Source organism: Manacus vitellinus, unplaced genomic scaffold, assembly GCF_001715985.3.
Source record: "Manacus vitellinus isolate BGI_N305 unplaced genomic scaffold, ASM171598v3 scaffold_5_pilon, whole genome shotgun sequence".
Classification (NCBI taxonomy): domain Eukaryota; kingdom Metazoa; phylum Chordata; class Aves; order Passeriformes; family Pipridae; genus Manacus; species Manacus vitellinus.
The window spans coordinates 18,562,452-18,580,668 of record NW_021940682.1 but is presented as its reverse complement, the minus strand read 5'-3'; the positions used below and the strand labels follow the sequence as shown (position 1 = coordinate 18,580,668).

General features: G+C 39.9%; 1 protein-coding gene across 1 annotated transcript in view; it reads left to right on the top strand.

Moving 5' to 3' along the window:
* The first annotated feature begins 2,444 nt into the window (after positions 1-2,444).
* Positions 2,445-18,217, top strand: part of ATF7IP (activating transcription factor 7 interacting protein) — an 84,189-nt gene continuing 68,416 nt past the window's right edge. The window contains exon 1 of the mRNA XM_029963386.1: positions 2,445-2,837. The gene's annotated coding sequence lies outside the window, so the exon portion shown is untranslated. The remainder of the gene's footprint in view (positions 2,838-18,217) is intronic.

Genomic DNA, 18,217 nt, shown 5'->3' with positions numbered 1-18,217 from the left:
ATTTTTCTAAGACAGTATTGTACTGTACCTCGACAACACTACCTGTGAAAGTTTAAGACACTATCATTGCAGGTTTCTGCCACACTTCATCTTAGAAATTGTCATACCTATAGCAAAGACAGCTAAGCAACATGTATATTCCCATTTCAGCAGCTCAAATTCCAGGCTAGTGCCACTTTTTAAAGACCTGTTGCAGATGTGTTTGCACATGTATACATTTACTTCTTCCATCTTGGCTGTGCAATGGAAGCATGTAGCAGAGAGGTCAGGCAAACCACTGGGGATGGCAACACCCTAAAATACTGCCCCTCAATCTCTTGAGAAATACATTCAGTGCAGGCAGATCAGTGTGCAGCTGCAGTGCCAGCTGGAGATTGAGGTCTAGGTGGTGGGAAATGGCCAGAACCCCACGCAAGAGGCCATGAACTGGTATTGACCCTTTGCATAACGAAGGGCACGAGGGACCTGTGGCACCATCCAGGTGACTGGACACTCAGAGACAGCAGGAGCCAATGATTCAGCTGGAAGACTCCAGGCTATTGTGCACGCAGACTGTCCCTGCTCAGAGGCAAAAGCTTGAGCTGTTGTTCTGTTGTTACACCATGAGTGAATTATTTTAAGGATCCAGATGTCTGAGACTATTCTGTGAAACCTGCTGTCAAACCAGTACGGAAACCTTGTCTCACTGTGTGAATGTGGTGAGCATAGGGAGTCACTGGAGCCACTCGCTGTGAAGGGGCTTTGGTCCTAGCTTGGGTGGTACGAGTGACTGCCATAGTGGCTCCTGCCTGGTCAGACAGGAAAGTTTCCTTAACCAATCCACCAAGCACATCTGACAAAACTCTTACAGTGGCTGTGTCATAAGTACTCTTTCATGACATACAGACACAGAGCTGACCTGTTGGTCAGCCTGGTAGGTGACAGAAAGAAACTTCTTTCATCTTTAGCTTACTCTTGAAAAAAAATAAATCAAGATGCCATTTTTCACACCTTCAGTGGGAAAAATGTGAACTTTATTTGCCTTAACAAGGAGGAAATGGAACTCTCCATTACCCAGCTATTAGGTGACTGGTACATGACGCTAATACTAGATTAGCGCAGGCGATACATAAGCATTTCTGGCAGAAAGTCTACATGTGTCCTTCTATCCTCTTGTGCCTTCTCATATATCTGCTCTCTCTGCTACACCTGACCCGTGCCTCATGGGACAGACCAGCTGCTGGCAATGGTCATTCCTGCCTTTGGCTATGGTACAAAAGGCACCAAGTTCTGGCTCACATCAAAGCAAGTTCTATGGTTTTCCACCCACCCACCCCCCGCCCCTAAGGCCCTGAAGGAGGGTGGGAAATGGCCACTTGTGGTTGACCTGCAGCTCACTCAGGATAACCCCGTGTGCCTCAGATTCATTTAAAGTGCAGCCAACAGGCTGAGTGCTTTCCCTCCACTCCTGAACCGCAAAGCTGGTTATAAAACAACCCCAAACAGCTGTGCTTTGGCCAGGCACAGCCATAGTGCAGAAGCGGGACAAGAAAGGTGGTAAGGGACCAGCAGCAAGCAATTCATGACACTGATAATGCAGCCCGGCGGATTTTAGGCAGGCTTTCGAAGGTGTCAGAGAGGCTGCAGAGCCTCGCGGCGCACAGCTGCAGTGGTGGGAAGCTGCAGAAGTGCAGGAAGGGCGGGAAGGTCAGAAGGGAGGAAGGGAGGGCCGGCTGTTCCCGGCACCGCCCCCGGGCCTGCCGCAGCGCCCTCTGGCGGCCGCAGTCGTAGCGCGCCCCAGCGTCTCATTGCGCCTAATAGTCCACGACTTCCGCCAAGGGGCGGGGCCACCGCCTTATTTAAATATCCCGGCGCCTCATTTGCATGCCGCCAAGATGGCCGGCTCTGTGATTGGCTGGCTCGAGGCAGCTCCCCACTGCCGGCCCCTGTGCCCTCGGAGGGGGCGGAGCCAGTCGGGAGATGGAGGGGACACGGGGCTCATTTGCATAGCGGCCCGGCGCGTGCGACGCGGGAGGCGGCGTTGGCGCCCGGAGCGGTTCCGAGTTTGAATCCACCGCGGCAGCGGGGAGCGGGCGCGCGCGGCCGCTGGGCGCTGGGGCAGGAGCAGCCGCGAGACGCGAGGCGCAGGTACCGCGCGGGTGCACCATGGCGCGGGGGCCGGGCGGGGCAGGGCAGGGCAGCTGCAGCACTCGCTGCCCCGCGGCGCGGCGGCAGCGGCGGCAGCAGCAGCGCGCATGCGCCGTGGGGCTGCAGCTCTGTACACGCGCCTGCATGGGAGCACGTGACCCGGCTCCAGTCAGCGGCGGCGGCGCGCATGTGCGTTGCCGCTGCTCTCGCGCGCGCGGCGGCGGCGGAGGCGCGAGCACAGGTGGGTCCGGCGGGGGCGCGCACCGGGCACCGACGGTACTGGGCGCGCGCCCCGGGCGAGGCGAGGCGCGGCGCGTGTTTGGGTGGGACAAGGGTGCGCCCGGCGCCTCGACAGCCTTTCCTCGCTCCATGGTGGAATTGGGGTGGCGTGGCCTCGGGGGTCCCGTGTGGCACCAAGGAATGCCTGCACAGGCATGGCGCAGCAAGTGAGTTGTGGAAGCAACGAGGGGAAACCGTTGGTGGTGTTCCTACAATGATGGCCTGCAGTGCACAGTTCCTGTGGCATACGGGCGCACTCATTCACTGGAAAACAGAGCATTTCGATGAGGGAACAAACAGAAGGCCCAGCTGGGCCTCATTCGTGTGATGTCACCACTAAACAAGGCCCAGGCAGCTCATCAAAGTGTCATGGCCACCCACATCAAACAACATGGCGACACCAGTTTGAGACGCATGTTTGTGTAAAGAAGGTACCTTTGAACCGCTAATCTTTTTTAAATGTAAACACTGAAAATACTGAAACTCTTCATGGTTTAGAATTTTGCACTCTTAATTCCAGGGCCTGTTAAAGGTGTAGCTCTGTCCTCGAGCGGTTTGTTCTTTTAGCAGGTGAATCCTCCTTTTACTGGATCTCCTGATATTTGACAGATGTTGGAAGTGCCGACATTAGGATGTTTTGTTGTTTAACAGTAATCTTGAAATAAATTTATGTAATGTGATGTCACTGTGACCCTTAATGCATATAGACTTGTTGGAAAAATTGGAATTGTTGATGGAAAAGCATTTGCTAAAATGAAGGGGTGAACAGCTCTGCTGTTCTAGGGAGCAGTCAATGAGCTTAAAACTGCAGACTCCATGCAGTCATAGGATAATGACACTTGTACATCTAGACAGCGTATCTGATGTGCTAATGAGAGCATATTAACAGATATGTTTGTTCAATATCCCAAATTATACAAGTAAATGCAATATATTATTAATAAATGTACTGGAATTTGCATCTACAAGATCAGGATATTCTACAAGCATGCTGTTTGTCTCTCTTTTGCAAGTTAAAATATATTTTAGGCCGTTAACTGATACACTAGTTTGATATACTTGCACTTATCACAGTTACAAATATTTACTTTATATGTAGGTTTTTAAAATTGAAAGCATGAAGGACATACTTAACATCTGCTTAAATCTGCAGTTAATAAGTTAAATATGAACTCTGTACACAAACCTCAAATATCAATGTAAGAAGTGTGGTTTTTTTATTGGATACTGGGTTTTGCAGTTCTACAGGAAGGTATGAAGGAGAGTATTCCTTCAGATATTAAAAGTTCCTTGGGGGGAAAAAAAACAAACACAAAAGCCAGTGCCATTTGATACGTCGTCTTGGGTAGGTAATTTCTTGGTTTCAGATCTAAGAAACAGGGCTAACGGTTGTTGTCAGGCCAATCATAAAATCAATTCACTAACAACTGCATGAGGATTTGTGCAGTTCATAAATCGTGGCAACTACACCCACTATTTATTCCGCAAGTATGGCAGTTAACTTTTTTTTTTAGTATTTTTAAAATATATTTTAAAAAAATTATTATTTTGTACATTGCAAAAGTACCAAGTCAAGTTCCTATGTACATATAATCTGGAAAGAAACTGTACTAAGAATTTCGGATTATTATTATGTTCTTACTTCAGAAAACTTAGTATACATTTCGTGAAGTAGAAGGCTTTTTATCAGCTGCAACCTTGCTACCAAATGTAGCAGTGCTGAACTGATGTTTCCTGTGATAATGTGGAACAGTAGTGTATTTTTCTGTATCAATTAATTTAGAAAGACTGTCTTGGATCTTGTGTAGGTCTGAAACCAGTCGTACCAGAATTGATTCATAGAAGGATACAGTAATTATATGCATTAATTTAAATTGTCATTTTGATGCTTTTATTGTGAGAACTCTTCTTATTTCCTATCCATTACAAAGTTCCAGAAGATGCTGATTCCAACAGATACAAATGCATGCCATACTTTGTCATGTTTCCTGGTACCTCCTGCTTTGGCTTGTATTGGTGTGCTCATTTCACGTATTTAGAAGATAAATATTAAGTCTAGTATGTTAGTTTTTCTATAAAGGCTCCTTTACTAATGCTTCCATTTGGGACATGAAAGACAACGGGCAAATGCTTTCCTACCAGCATGGGAGGTGATTTTGCCAGTGAAGAGACTCAATGACTTATGGGTAAAAATAGCTTAATTTTAAATACTGATTTCAGAGTATCTGGTGCAAACAGTTTACATGTTAAACAAATTGGAAAATCCTGTTATTGTTATCAGTTATTAACTGATTCTTACTTAGTAACTAAATCATCATTTTCATTGTGTTTGTGCATTTTTTTTCTGTTAAAAACCAGAAATATTTCCACAGTGAAAAGTAGTGGACTAAACCAGATACTATATTTTCTTTTCAAAACAAGAAGAAAAAATCACTTTTCTCCCCATCTGGATGATTTTAATAGTATAATCATTTATTAGGTTTAGCTGGACTTAATTGTCAGAAACTATATTTATGCCGAAAATCTCAAGTTTATTCATAAAATGTAAATAGGAAGGCCAAAAGATACTTTACCAGTACGTTCCTCTTACTTAATAGTTTGCAAGCTGAATGCATTTTTTCCATTTGCTCTCCATTTGGTGTTTTCCTGTATTGTGATCATTGATTGTGTCAATTGTTCTGTCCTTGATAAGTCTTGAAAGACTTGTTGGTTTTCAGTAAATATAAGGAGTAGTAAGTATCAATTAATTCCTGCAAATTTTGTGAGAACAGCTGGGGTGAGGAGAGGTTACCATTGTCGCCAGTAAGGGAACTTGGCAGTTACGTGTTGTTTTGGGGGGATAACTTGCTGTCAGTCAGGACATAGGTACTGTCTGTCAAAGCAGTATGGAATCTGTCACATCAGCAGGCAGCTTCAGACTAGCTGTGGACCTGCACTCACTTGCCCAGTATGGTAAGGCACCTGTGACAACCTGCTTAAAAAGTAGCAAGACGACATTTTTAAATTTGTAGGAAATGTGGATTCATTAGTTCCATTGTTGACTCCTTCTCTTGTATAGTACCACTGATGTATACTTTTTAAAACTGCCAGTATATTTCACAGCAAGTCTGCCCCCCTGTTCTGTTCTTCCCCCCCCCCTTTTGGGTTTTTTTGTTTTTTGAAAATAAAGATTCCTTGGTGGTGTAGCTGAAGGCATACTAGTAACTATACAGTATTAAATAAATGCCTGATCCTCATTTGTATGTCAACTTCCATCATATCACTGTGAAGGAATTCACAACACTGTGTATATGATTGTGTACAGTATAAATGCCCTTTACGTTCCTTTGGGAGTTATGAATATCTTAAGGGAAAATAAAAGGCAAACAATGCTCTTTCTTTTATTTTGATCTGTGCATGTTATAAATTACTAAAACCTGGACTTATGAATTAATAGATCTTATTTTTTTCTATGAACAAACATCAAATCACCTGATGTATTAGTAATTTTTTTCAATACTGTATTTTCTGAAATATTTAGGTAAACTAATAGAGCTAGTTTGATATGTGTAACTTGGGTTTTTTTAACACAGGGAAAATATTTTTCTCTTCTAGATCCAATTTCTGAAAATGCTCTTAAGTAAATTCATGTACTTAATACGTGTTTAATTATATAACTGGATATGTCAGGTAGCGGTTAAAATAAGTTGTGTGTTTGCTCTGTTATTTTGTGCTGTCCTAAGCATCATCTTTCATTTCACAGTAGTTTAAAGAGATGTTATGGTAAAAAATCTCAAACCTCGAATAGGCCAAAACCTGGCATGAAAGAAAGTTTCTTCTAGCTTTGCCTCCTACTTAATGCAGTTTCCATGAAGTAATTATAAAAAGATGTTGCATTCTAATTCATTACTTCTTTCAGAAATGTGTTTAGGCACATAAACATATCTAATTGCTGACTTCAGTCAGTACATTGAAAATTGCCTTTATTGGTCCTACTGTCAAGGGGCTTGGAATTATGAAAAGTCCTCAAATGTTGTGCAGACTTGACTTTCTGAACTTTCGTATTCCTTGCCTCATGATCATCATGGACTCTTTTTTCCCACCAGTACTTTAGGTAGTTTTTGTGAAGTTCTTGAAATTCTAAGTGAGAGCTGAGATGTTTCTCGATGTCAGCTTACTGGCTTGTGTAGATAAAGGAGGGTTTCAGTGGATAGTCTTTTGAGACTTCAGTTCAGATGCTTTCAAATAATAGTCTCTCCTCACCAAACTTCATCAGTGTTAACTGCATGTTCATGAAGCTTTCTGACAAGGCAAGATGTTCATAGCAAGTAGACTGTGACATGGCTTTTTGGTTTTCTCTGGCTCAGTGAAAGAGTTCTCTGAAATATTTTGCCGAGTAGTTTTGCCCATCCAAAACCTATTTATGTAACTGAGTTTCCATAGATTGAGCTCCAAGCCTCAATGTTAAGAGAACACAATGTTGTACAAGTGCAGCTCTTGGGTTCCAGATTATAGCCTCCCTAGGTTTTTGGTGATATTCCTGAAATTCTAGGACTGGAGGTCAGAATTCACCTTTTGATCTAGGAATTTTGTAGGTGTACTAAACATAGGATTTTCTCTATTTAAAACATTGCTAGTGTGGAAATCAAAGTATATATATATATATTAATATTGAATTTTGAAAAGTTATAAATTATTGTAAATTCCTATAAGCTTAAGCTATGGTATGTATGAGGTTCAGAATAAGCAACATGGGGTTTTAACTGGCTAATAGAAAATGTTTCTTTTGAATTTGTTGTAAACTTGATTTTTGATTTAGTAATAGGTCTTAGTGAAGAAAAGCTTCAGTGTAATGAGTAATTTTAAATTAATTGAAATGCGTTTGTTCTCCAGTGCACACAAACTTGTTTTTTGAGAGATCTCTCTTTTGGGCATTTGAACATCAACTGTATTTTAATTTAGTTTTCTAAATCTGAACAGTACGATCAGACACAAAAATTATCAATGTAGCTGTCTTGTATGTGGCACATGCTCTTTCTTGTATTGCAAATCATGCTAATACAAGGCCAAAAAGAAAAGCCAGATGGTGTATTTTACCATTTTTAAGTTTGAAATACTAACTGTGGTGTTGATGAGTACATCAGACAACTACTGCTGGCATGATTAATCAGTCCTGAAATAACCAGCTACAGCTGGCAACAGACATGCACAGTTACGTAAGTTTAAGCATTTTCATAAAACAAAGCGGTTGGAGGGCATGTTCTACTTTTTTGGAAGGGAGCGGAGTTGGGCTAATTTTGGATCACAAAGACAATTTTTTGGTAGAAGGTTAGGTACAATTCAGCATTAATTTCCTTCAGAATCGCCCCATGTGCTCTTGCAGTTATTTTGTTTACTAAAGTAGACATATTTGGATTTAGTAGAGAAGTGAAGCAAATATAGAGGAGCTCCCTCCAGAACCGATCCACCATTTCTGGACAAAAGCACATGATTGGTGTCAATAAACAGATTTAGAGCAGAACCTGTTTTGTGTTTAATTCTTAATGAACAGATTTAGAGCAAAAATTCTGTTTAATTCTCTTTGCGTTAAATCTGTGTTTGTTTTGACAACGCCTTTGTCACCCCCATAGGTTCTCAAACCTGCTCTTCAGGAACTACTCTTTTGCAACAAGATTCCAGCAAAATTCCTGAAGTGATTCTAGATATGACTGTTCTTTGAAAAACTTACACAACAACATGCTGAGTCATTCATAAAGAATTCAATACTTGATTTCTGTGGGCACTGAAGTTCTGGAATGTTCCTGGGGTTTTTTGCTAGCTTTTTTATAAAGTGAACTTCCTTTTTTTCTTCCCCAAGTAAAACTGTTTTATTGGGCAACTAATATTACAGAATATTTCGAAGTAGGTCGGGCTGTAAGAAGGTACAGATCAGTTTCTTAAGCACTTTTTTTCTTTTTTTAACTCTGAAATGAGCCTGCTCTTGAAAAGTATTCCCTAATGTTTGTCAGTTCTGTGCATGATCTGGCTCTGTAACTTTGACTGTTAATATGTGACATGGATCCTGAACTGCCTTGGAGTTGGGAGGGATGTGAAGTACATGTTGCAAATCCAGGATCACAGACCCAGGAGAGCTGCCTCTCAATGGTTTTTGGTTTAGTTTTCTCTTTACCAGTTGTGCTGAGTAGCTGCAGCGTTGCAGCTGTGCATTAATCACTTCCTGCCTGTCAAAGAAACCATTCTTCTGCCTGCACAAACACACACACCCCGCCTGTGCAGTTTGTTGCAGTGTGGTAAAGAGGGAGGTGCTTTGCTTTATAAATGTTTTATTCACTGCTGAGTCGTCACTGAGTGGCAGGTCTTGAGTGTACATTTGCAGCCATCTTAGTCTCATTTTCAGTGCAGCTGAGACAGTGCAGTTTCAGAATGGCTGACAGAGTGTCTTCACTGCAGCAGTTTAACCTGACTGTCTGCAAATGAGCAGAGCTGGTGGCATCACGTGCTCCAAACCTTAGAGGTGAGCACCAGCTCTGCTTTGCTAAGAAACAATTTCAGATTTTGGTCAGGCAAAATTATCTAATTCTAAGCAGTATAATATACCTTTCCCTCCCCTCTCTCACTGAATTAATTCACAGATCTCATCTCAGTTAAAGGACAGATCACATGGGACAGGACAGATCTAAGGTCATATCTGTATGTCTTGCTAATCAAATTATTTCTTTTTGGCTTACTTTCTTACCACGTCAGAATAGCTTTTATTTCATTCTGTGCATTTTTCAAAAGCTTGTCTCTGACTTTTAACTAAAACGTAAAATAAACTCTTTACAAATTTCATTAAATTTTTGTAACCAAGTGGTTAGATTTTCATTTGATTATCATATTCTCAACATGTAACTTTTCCAGTGATAAATAACTACAAAACCTGTGTAAATACATTGAAATAGCAATGATTATGTACATACTAACTGTTATGCAAGTAACAATTATGAACTACTCAAGAACAAGTAGAAATTTTTCAGAATTGCTACAAATTATAAAATTGAAATTTTGAGGTAAATCATTGTTTAATTTCTTTTGTTTAATTCCATTGAAATCTGAGTTTCAAAGTGCTAGTGGTTTCATGTGGCCTAGTTAGCGTATTTCTCTGTGTGGTACTGCTTGGTGGCCTACCTATCTGTCATCCTGTACACTCATTAAAAGGTAGCATCAGCAGCCAGGGAGATGAAGGTAGGAGAAAAGCAATGCCCAGGGTTTCTTTCCATTGGGGAGGGGGACAACAGAAGAGAAGCAGAAGTAAGACATTTTCCTTACAACTCTCTTGTTTTCTTGTTCTGTGTCTTAAACCTAGTTAAGGTCTTTATAGGTTCTTGAGCTGCATAAACTGAGAGCAATTAAATAGGGAGTTATTTAAAGTTCTCCAGAACCATGTCAGGAGCAGCAGAAGAGCTGGATAACTCAGATGAGTGTAGCTTATGTTATTTTCCTGGCTGAAGTTGAACTTTGTGCCAAGGATGTGAAAGTCAGTCTACCTAAAAGTTTAGTCCTTCATCAGAATTTTCGCACATTAATTTGGTGCTTTTAGTATCATCTACAACAAAGTACTAAGTAGTTAAATTAGTTTTGAAATATCTATGTCCATAAACGATCTTCTACAAATAAAAGCAACACACTGTTTATGAAGAATCAACTATTCTGGGCAGACAGTGCACATCAGGTTCTGTGGAGACGTGTTTGCTCCATGTTTACCACATGCATTTGATTAAAAGAAATTTAAAAAGTCAATAAAATACAGAATTTTTAAGCTCAGGTTGATTGCTGACTTCAGCTAACAGTAAATTTTTAAGTAATTGACCATCAGATTTTCTTTCTTTAAGAGATAAGTAACAAGTATGTGAATGTGTGGTCGCAGGTGATGATGAAATGGGTAAGGAGGTAGATAGTTTTACTACTTTTATTGCTAGTGGAACTTTGCTTAGTGGATTTAAGGCAGATTTTAGTTCATAGTGGCTTTTCTTGATTGGGTAAGATAGTTTAGATCCTGGGAACATTTAGGTACTTTAAAACGTCTGAAAATTCAGACCACAAATTGTGATTGAATACATTTATCTTGATGAAATGTGAAGTTTTGCCATACATTCACCTCATCTACTGAATGCACATTAGTAATATAGTGAAATCTCCTTCTTCCCATGCCTCAAACAATAATCTTTCTGGCTTTTTGCAAGATATTCTGATTCAAGTCATCCTGACCCCAGCCTTATAAATAGTTACTGAAGTTTGTGTTCATGTGGTTTTTAGTCAGTTATTGTTGTTGATTAATTCCAGATGTTAATACATCATATTGTTTGAAGCAAACAGAAACAATTCATTCTTTATGAGATCACTGAACTCCTACTTTGCAATCACTAAGGGGGATGAAGTTTTAGGTTTAAAACATACTTTACCATACACATCTTGTGGCGGTTTGTTGGTTTTCTGGAGGTTGAGCTTTTTGGTTGGTTGTTTGCATTTTTTTAAAGAAAACAACCATATAAAAATTGTCAAGTGTTGTTTGCTCTGTTGATTTAGGGGTTTTTCATTGATCCTCTCTTTAATGGAGACATGAAAAGTATCATATTTTTGACAGTCACTGTAAAGAGTGGTTCTTCATGCGTATTGTATTTAAGTGAAATGCTACACGTTCAGACCATGTCCTTCTTACAATTGTTTTAGTGCCCTTTTTGTTGCCCATGTTTTTCTTCTGTGAGATGAATAAGCTTAGTCCCATTTTACAGAAAAGGCATGGAGAGATTGCCAGAGTTCAGAGGAAAGCTCTCGTCTCAGTATTTTCCCTTCCCTTTGGTTTTGGTTTCCTTTGCTTTTTAAAAGGCCATTTTGAAAACAGTTCCATTTTTGGGAGTGCTGTACAAAATGACTGGCTCAGCAGGAAGCTGTAGCTTTTTGTTGTGTGAGCTGGGTAGGTGGTGTGGATTGGGTTTTGAATTTTTTTTTGGTTGATTTTCTTTTCTCTTTCCTAAAGTAGGTGTTGGAATGCATAAAGTATGATAGGTTTTTAAACCTGTTCTGCATATGAAACACATTCTCCCTTCCAGAACTCTAAATACTCTGTAATGCTTGCTTTATGGTAGTACTAGTAGCTGAAAGCATAATATCTTGTCTGTTCCCTTCCACAGTGTTAATAGTTTGGGGTTTAGTAGTCAAAAAGAAAATAAAAACCACAGTTTAAGTTCATGGGAACAGGCCACTTCAGTGGATGCTAGAAAAAAGCTTTTATTAAATACGTAAATTAGATATTCACTATTTGAATTAAATATAGTTATGTATAATGAATTAATGATTTCAATTGAATTGATCTCTATACATTTTTAATGAGAGATGCATTGTCAGACTGTGTTCAGTGTTCTTATGTCTACATGTTCTAGAACACTTAGCTCTGTACTGCTCATAGGTAAACTTGAATGATAGGCTTTCAGGAGTAAACCAGTTCCTAATAGGACAGCAGTCTCAAATACATGTCGCTTTCCAAGAGAAAAACAATAGTTTATTCTGAAGTGTACAGAATTTTTTAGTTTTTTTCTTTTTTGCACATGCTGCACTTGCTTATAAGAAAATTCGTTGTGCGCCAACTGTTTGGATAGTTTTTCATTGCTAAATCATACTTGCTTGGAACCATTCTAATACAGCTTATTTTTTATGTTCCTCTTAAAACTCAGAATTGTCTCAATTTGCACAGCTGCATCTTCTGTTTTGGTAGAAATTTTGGGAGCAAACAATTTCAGGCAGGATTCTAAACGAACTGGAATGGACTGCTGAATGAATGCAATACTGTTTTATGTATGTAAATCACTTTGAAATAGCTGACTTGGTTGGTTCTTTAGGTATTAGAAATAAATGGTTTAAGAACTGTTTGGAACCTTAATCATGTTATGACTATTATTATACAATTGAATTGGACTTTTATTTTTAACTGTAAACTTTAGTAAGTTTTTTCAAGTGTGTACTGTCTTTGAAGGAATAGTAAGGATAATTTTTTTTTCTTTCCTCCATTATCTTGGTTTTCAAGTTGAGATCTGTCAGCTTTTCAGTCTTTGTTTAGTAAATAACAAAATACTTAATGTAACTTTAAGTGAGCAAAATATTGATAAGGAGTCAAACTGAGTATTTGCCCTTTCTAGAAGAAAGGGAGTACAACATGAGACTCTGCTACTGCTTGGAAGTTACCCATTTTAGACACTTTTTCTCACCCCTTTTCTGAAGTAGAAAAGCGAATACAACTATTGTTGGCCCTCCCTCCCCCCTTTCCCGCCTTCCCTGTTTATTCTGCTGATACAGGGCTTCTGCTGTAAAATATGTTGAAATAAACCACATTGGCTAAGATAATATGTTGGTCGACAGTTCTCTACTTTAGAAATGTATATGATTTTCTGTGCCTTTCAAACACCAATGTGAGAAGACTCTGGGAATTATTAAAGTCTTAGCTGACTGTTATATGAATAATAATTCATTCTGTTTTGTGCCTTTCATTTGCTTTGTGGTGGGTGTTTTTTGTTGTTCTGGGGTTTTTTGTTGTTTTGACTTTTTTTAGGTCAAGGTATTAGTGACAGATTAAATCATGGTTGGGTTTGTGGGGGATTTTTTTCCTTTTTATTTTAGACAAACTTTGTCAATTGAATGCTTTAATAGCTAAAATTGTCTGAATTAGGGAAATCACTTTATATCACTTTTTTCCTCTACTTTCCTATTTTGAAATTAATCAGCTGATATTTAAAATTTGAGGATGTTATCTTTGATACGTACCTATTGAACCCATAGAGTTAATAGCAGTTATTTTGAACACAACCGGCTTTATTACCTTTGACTGACACATGTGCTTTTTAAGGTCATTTTGATTCGAGAGTAGAAAATTGTGTGCATATTGGAGGAAGAGCCCTGTTAACTGGCTTTGAGAAGGCAAAATCATAAAAGTACTTAGACGTTTCCAGTGACTGTATGAGAAACATGGGAAAGGCAGACAGACATTTTGGCTTTTTCTGTAGTGACAGTCACTGGAGAATATGATTGAGTACGCTGTAGTTTAATCTCTTAAGTTACAAAAACCAATCGACCAACCAAACCACATCCCTCTCCTCCCCCCCAAAAACGAACAAAACCAAAACAAAAAAACCCCAACCAAACAAACGGAAAGAAACCAAAAAAACCAACCAACAAAAATAAAACACCAGCACCCCCCCTCCTCCTCCCCCCAAATTCCCTGCTTTTGGAGGCTGCTGGAGGGTCCCTGTCTTTTTTGTACTGGGGGTTGGCTGCCAGCGCTGTGCATCGCGGGCAGAGGCTGCCGCTGCTCTGGGGCTCAGCACGCCCTGCCTGTGTAACCGAGTCCGTGCGTTTCTAACTCCTAAACCCATTGCTCCTCCTCTTTGTGAAAACGTTTTGCGTTTGAAAGCGAGCTTTGTCATAGCCAGTAGTGCGAGAGGGAGGAAGGCGCAGGGAGGGGGGAGGGAGTGACTCTGCAGGAACGTTCTGGAAGCGGGGTGGCGCTTCCCACAAACTGCGGATGAAGAGCTCGCCCGCGGGGCTGCCGGCAAGCTCTGGCGTGGATTTCCCATAGCAGACTGGAGCCCAGAACGGAAAATGCTTCAAGGCTCTTATTTTGCAGTCTGTTTTACTGTGTTGAGAATCATACTATTATTCTGGTATTTGTGCACAAGGCTGTAGAGCTGGGGAGGGCGGGAGGGGGAGGGTGGGTACACGGCTGTATTTGGGAAATCCAAGGAATTTTTTTCATTTTCTTTTTATGAAGCAGCATTGGTGTCCTATATTTTTAAGCTCAGAGGCTGTTAATCTGATGATTCATTCTGCAAATGACAACAGCATCACTGAAAGACATTCTGCACAGCATTTAAATGTGCTAACATACACAAATCAGTTTGAAAGTAAAGCAAGTCAAAAGATACATGTGACATAAAAGATGTTAGTGACTGTCATTTTAATGTGACAGTCATTTTGGAAAAATAATTATTTCTCCCTTACATGTCAATTTAGGTTTTTGGATACAAAGGCGAGGATGAATTGTAACAACCAGTGAAGAGTAATTCGCATTACCAAATACTTTCAGTTACAAAATTAGTATCTTTTTTCCATTGCAGATAAGCAAATTGTATTATGCTCTAATAATCTAGAACCAACCTTACAGCAAATTATGCTCACAGCAGAAAATGGGATATATAATTCAACTATATATAGCATTGACACTGTTGGCATTCTACAGAGGAACAATGACAGGAACTAGAAGAAGCCTGGGGTGTAAAGCAGGCTCTTCTGGTCCTGGGGTGCTCTGCCTTTGCCCTGCTCAAATTGACAAGCATCGCTGTCTCCAGCACTTAGCTTTTCCACTAAATGGTGCTAGGCTGCAGCTACAGCTGCACATTGCTATATGTGTAGCTAGCCAAACTTGATTTTATTTAGGGCTTCACAAATTCCTGTTTACAGCTAATATAATAAATAGTACGTTTATTTGCATTGAGTTGTTTTGTGCTCTAAGAGTTCTTATAAGGCAGCACATGAGGACAAAAAGGTATTGGCGAATGATTCATCCTTTACATATGTACACTTAAAGCCTGGCTTCTTTTTCCCCCCCTAAAAACAGTACAATGACTTTCAGAATAAGCCTTTGTAAAATATAATTAATTTATTAATGTAATTGGACTTTGACTAAAGGTAAGAATTAAGAAATTAACTATTTGAAGTCATATTGAGGCTGAAATCCAAGTTTCTGCCTCTACCTGTTACTGTACCTTAGAGGTACTTGAAAAGATAAAGCTCTGGATATTTTTTTTTATCTTTCATCTGCCTAATGATGAAAAATTAGATGTATAGTGGAAACAACAAATGAAATGGCCCGACATGTTACCATTTTTAGCATGAGGCTAAAAATGCATCTTTTTTACTTGGAACTGATATTTATTTGTTGGTGGTAGTCTGTGAAATACTGGAAGTACCAGGCTAAGGAGAGCTGGTTCCAGGCATTATGCATATCTATTTTTCCGGTGTTATTTCAATTACTATAGAACCTTTGTGAACAGTGTGTAGTATCCTACTAGGAACAGGCTTCAAGGTGGAATTTCTTTTGCAGAGGCTGTTGTCAGTTTTCATTTATATGAACAATAAGACGAGCACTTGACTTTTGACACAGATCTGGATTATAATTAAGCAAATAACTAGAGGATATATTCTAGAACCCATAGTAGTCTCATGGGGGTGGGGAGGGGGCGAAGGGGGAGGAGAAGGCTTTGCTAAGCAGTATCGGGCTGCAGTATAGTCTTGAAATGAGGCCCCTTTATGTAAATTTTACTGGCGCCAGCTAGCTGTAACTGCAGTCTGGATCCATGCCGGCAGCAGCTAACATGTGTCATGGACTTCTCCTTCACACGGATTGCAGGAGCACTGTGGTTTCCGGACCGAAAGAGCAGCACTGATGAATGTGAAAATATGTACAAAGGAACCTAGGTGTAATTAGATTGCTAGTAAGTGAAAATACTGAGGAAATTTCAGCGTTCTTTTTTCAGTGTGGTGTCTTGCGCTGGGCTGTAATAAATCGATGTTTGTTGGTACTACTGTGTTGTGGTATGTGGGAGGAGGTACTTCACTGCACATAGTTGCTGCAGCGCTAATAGTTGGCAGCACAGAAGGCAGTACAAAGAGAACACTGGAGGCACTTGCAGTTGCAGTAGTATCCTTGGAGGCTGTGGCATGCTCAATGAGCTGCAGGGGCACTCCTGACACATTCAGCTACTTGTGTGGAGAAGTAGGAATTCCAGCAGGCTTTAACAAGCAGATGTAGGCTACAAGCCGAAAGGTATACTAGCTGTAGCTCAAGCTGGCTAAAAAATAGTGCTCATGCTGCTATGTAAACAAAACAAGATCTTAGATCAAGATGGCCGACCTGGGAATCTACTTGTAGATAATACTTTATGCAAATGAGCTGCATGTCAGTGGCTTACTCAGAGGAGGAAGCTCATTTTGCACGTGCCATCTTCTTGCCAGGTAAGAGAAGCAACTCATTTTCTGCATTAATGGTTTAGAGGCCTTTGAAATTATTTTTCCACTTAGGTGCCCACCCCCCCACTTTGGCACAATGCCAAGAATTAAATTTAAATATACATGGCATTTTCTGGGAAGCTCAGAAGACATTTGTTCTGACTAATTATTTTTGGGTTGCCTTTGTTAGCGGAATGTTAACGAGAACTTACTGCAAAATGTTTACTTTAGTAAAACTAAATACGTTAAAAAATATTAGAAATTGGAGTACGTAGTTTCTGTTGATAATATTACTGCTTTTGTTTGGTTCAAACCTCTACCGTTTTGCTACTGTGTTATTTCTGTCTCTGTAGTGACACCAGTTGATGCACATGGAGGCTTAGCAATACTGAGGGCTTAGCCCTGAAAAGGGTGCAGAATTAACAAAGTCAAACCCACCAGCTGTGGTTTTTTGGCTTCATGGTGTTATGAAGGATTTTCATTATCTTGGTTGTAGTTTTAATTCTCTTCTTTTTGAGATTACAAAACTGTTGAAAGTATTGGATGCTGAACTGTTGTCCATGTATCTTTCAGAATAAATATACATTCTCAAGTGCATATATGTATACTTTAAAAAGATGTTTTTGTAAATAGGGAAATAGATAAAGATATTTATCTGTTCTACCCCCTTACAGCAGCAAATTTTAACAAAATTACTGTATTGCTAATTACATAATGTGCTCTACTGTGGTTATGCATGTAGTGCATGAAATGGCTGCATGGCGCAGATGTGCTGGTTCTGCACAAATGTATTTGCGTTGTTTCTGTTTTACAAGTCAAGGTAGGTACAGGGTGGCATTCTGGAAAGGGGAAATGGTAAAAGAAAATTACCGGATAAGGAAGGTGTCTGAACTAGAGAAAGGAAATAATTTGAGATGCATGAACAGGCCAACAAAACATGGCCACTTGAAGGCAGACAGCAGCTCAAGAAAGGGATGTGGAACTGGAAGTAGACAGCCTGTTCTGGTCGAAGGAAAATGAGATTAATAAAAGATAATAAAAATGCAGAAGAGCAAAGTAGGCAGGTAGATTATTAGAGCTTAAAATGCAGTGATTGGGACTAAAAGTATTGGAGCCATTCTGAAATGGCATGAATTAAGGCCAATTGAGTAAATACACTAGGAAAGAGAACTGTAACTGGTTGATATTGAGGAGTGGGAATGTAATGGTAATAGAGAAAACTAAACTTCTGCATTGATATGGCAGAGAAAAATGCTGCATGTTAACAACATGGGCCAAACGAGTCACGGTTTGTAGTTAGCTCATTTACTTTGAAACCTTTGATAACTTTTTAGTAGTAACTTCAGATTTGATATGGACAGAAATTTGCTTGTCACTGAGAAGTCTCGTTTATATGTATGTCCACAGTACAAAAAGTAGAAAAACTGGGGGGGGGGGGGTGACTGAGAAGCATAGGTATATGATAGATTTCCCCAAATAAATTACATTAAAAATCACTGTTAACAGTTATAAAGGTTGTCCATAAATGTCAAATTCTGTTAGACCCAGTCTTGCTTTCATTACTGCATTAAAGAAGCAATTCAGGACCCATTCCTCCTTTTCTGTGAAGTGTAAGTGTAAGGATGGTAGAGGAGAAATGACATTGAGTGGAGCGTGAAAAATGTAGAAGGCTGATTAAAATAAACAAAATGTTCCTGGGAGAAAACCTTGACTGGCAAAGCAAACGATAACAAAAGTGAGATTGTTAAAAATAGAAAAGTAATTCTAACAGTGATGTAGGTGGTAATGATAACATGGA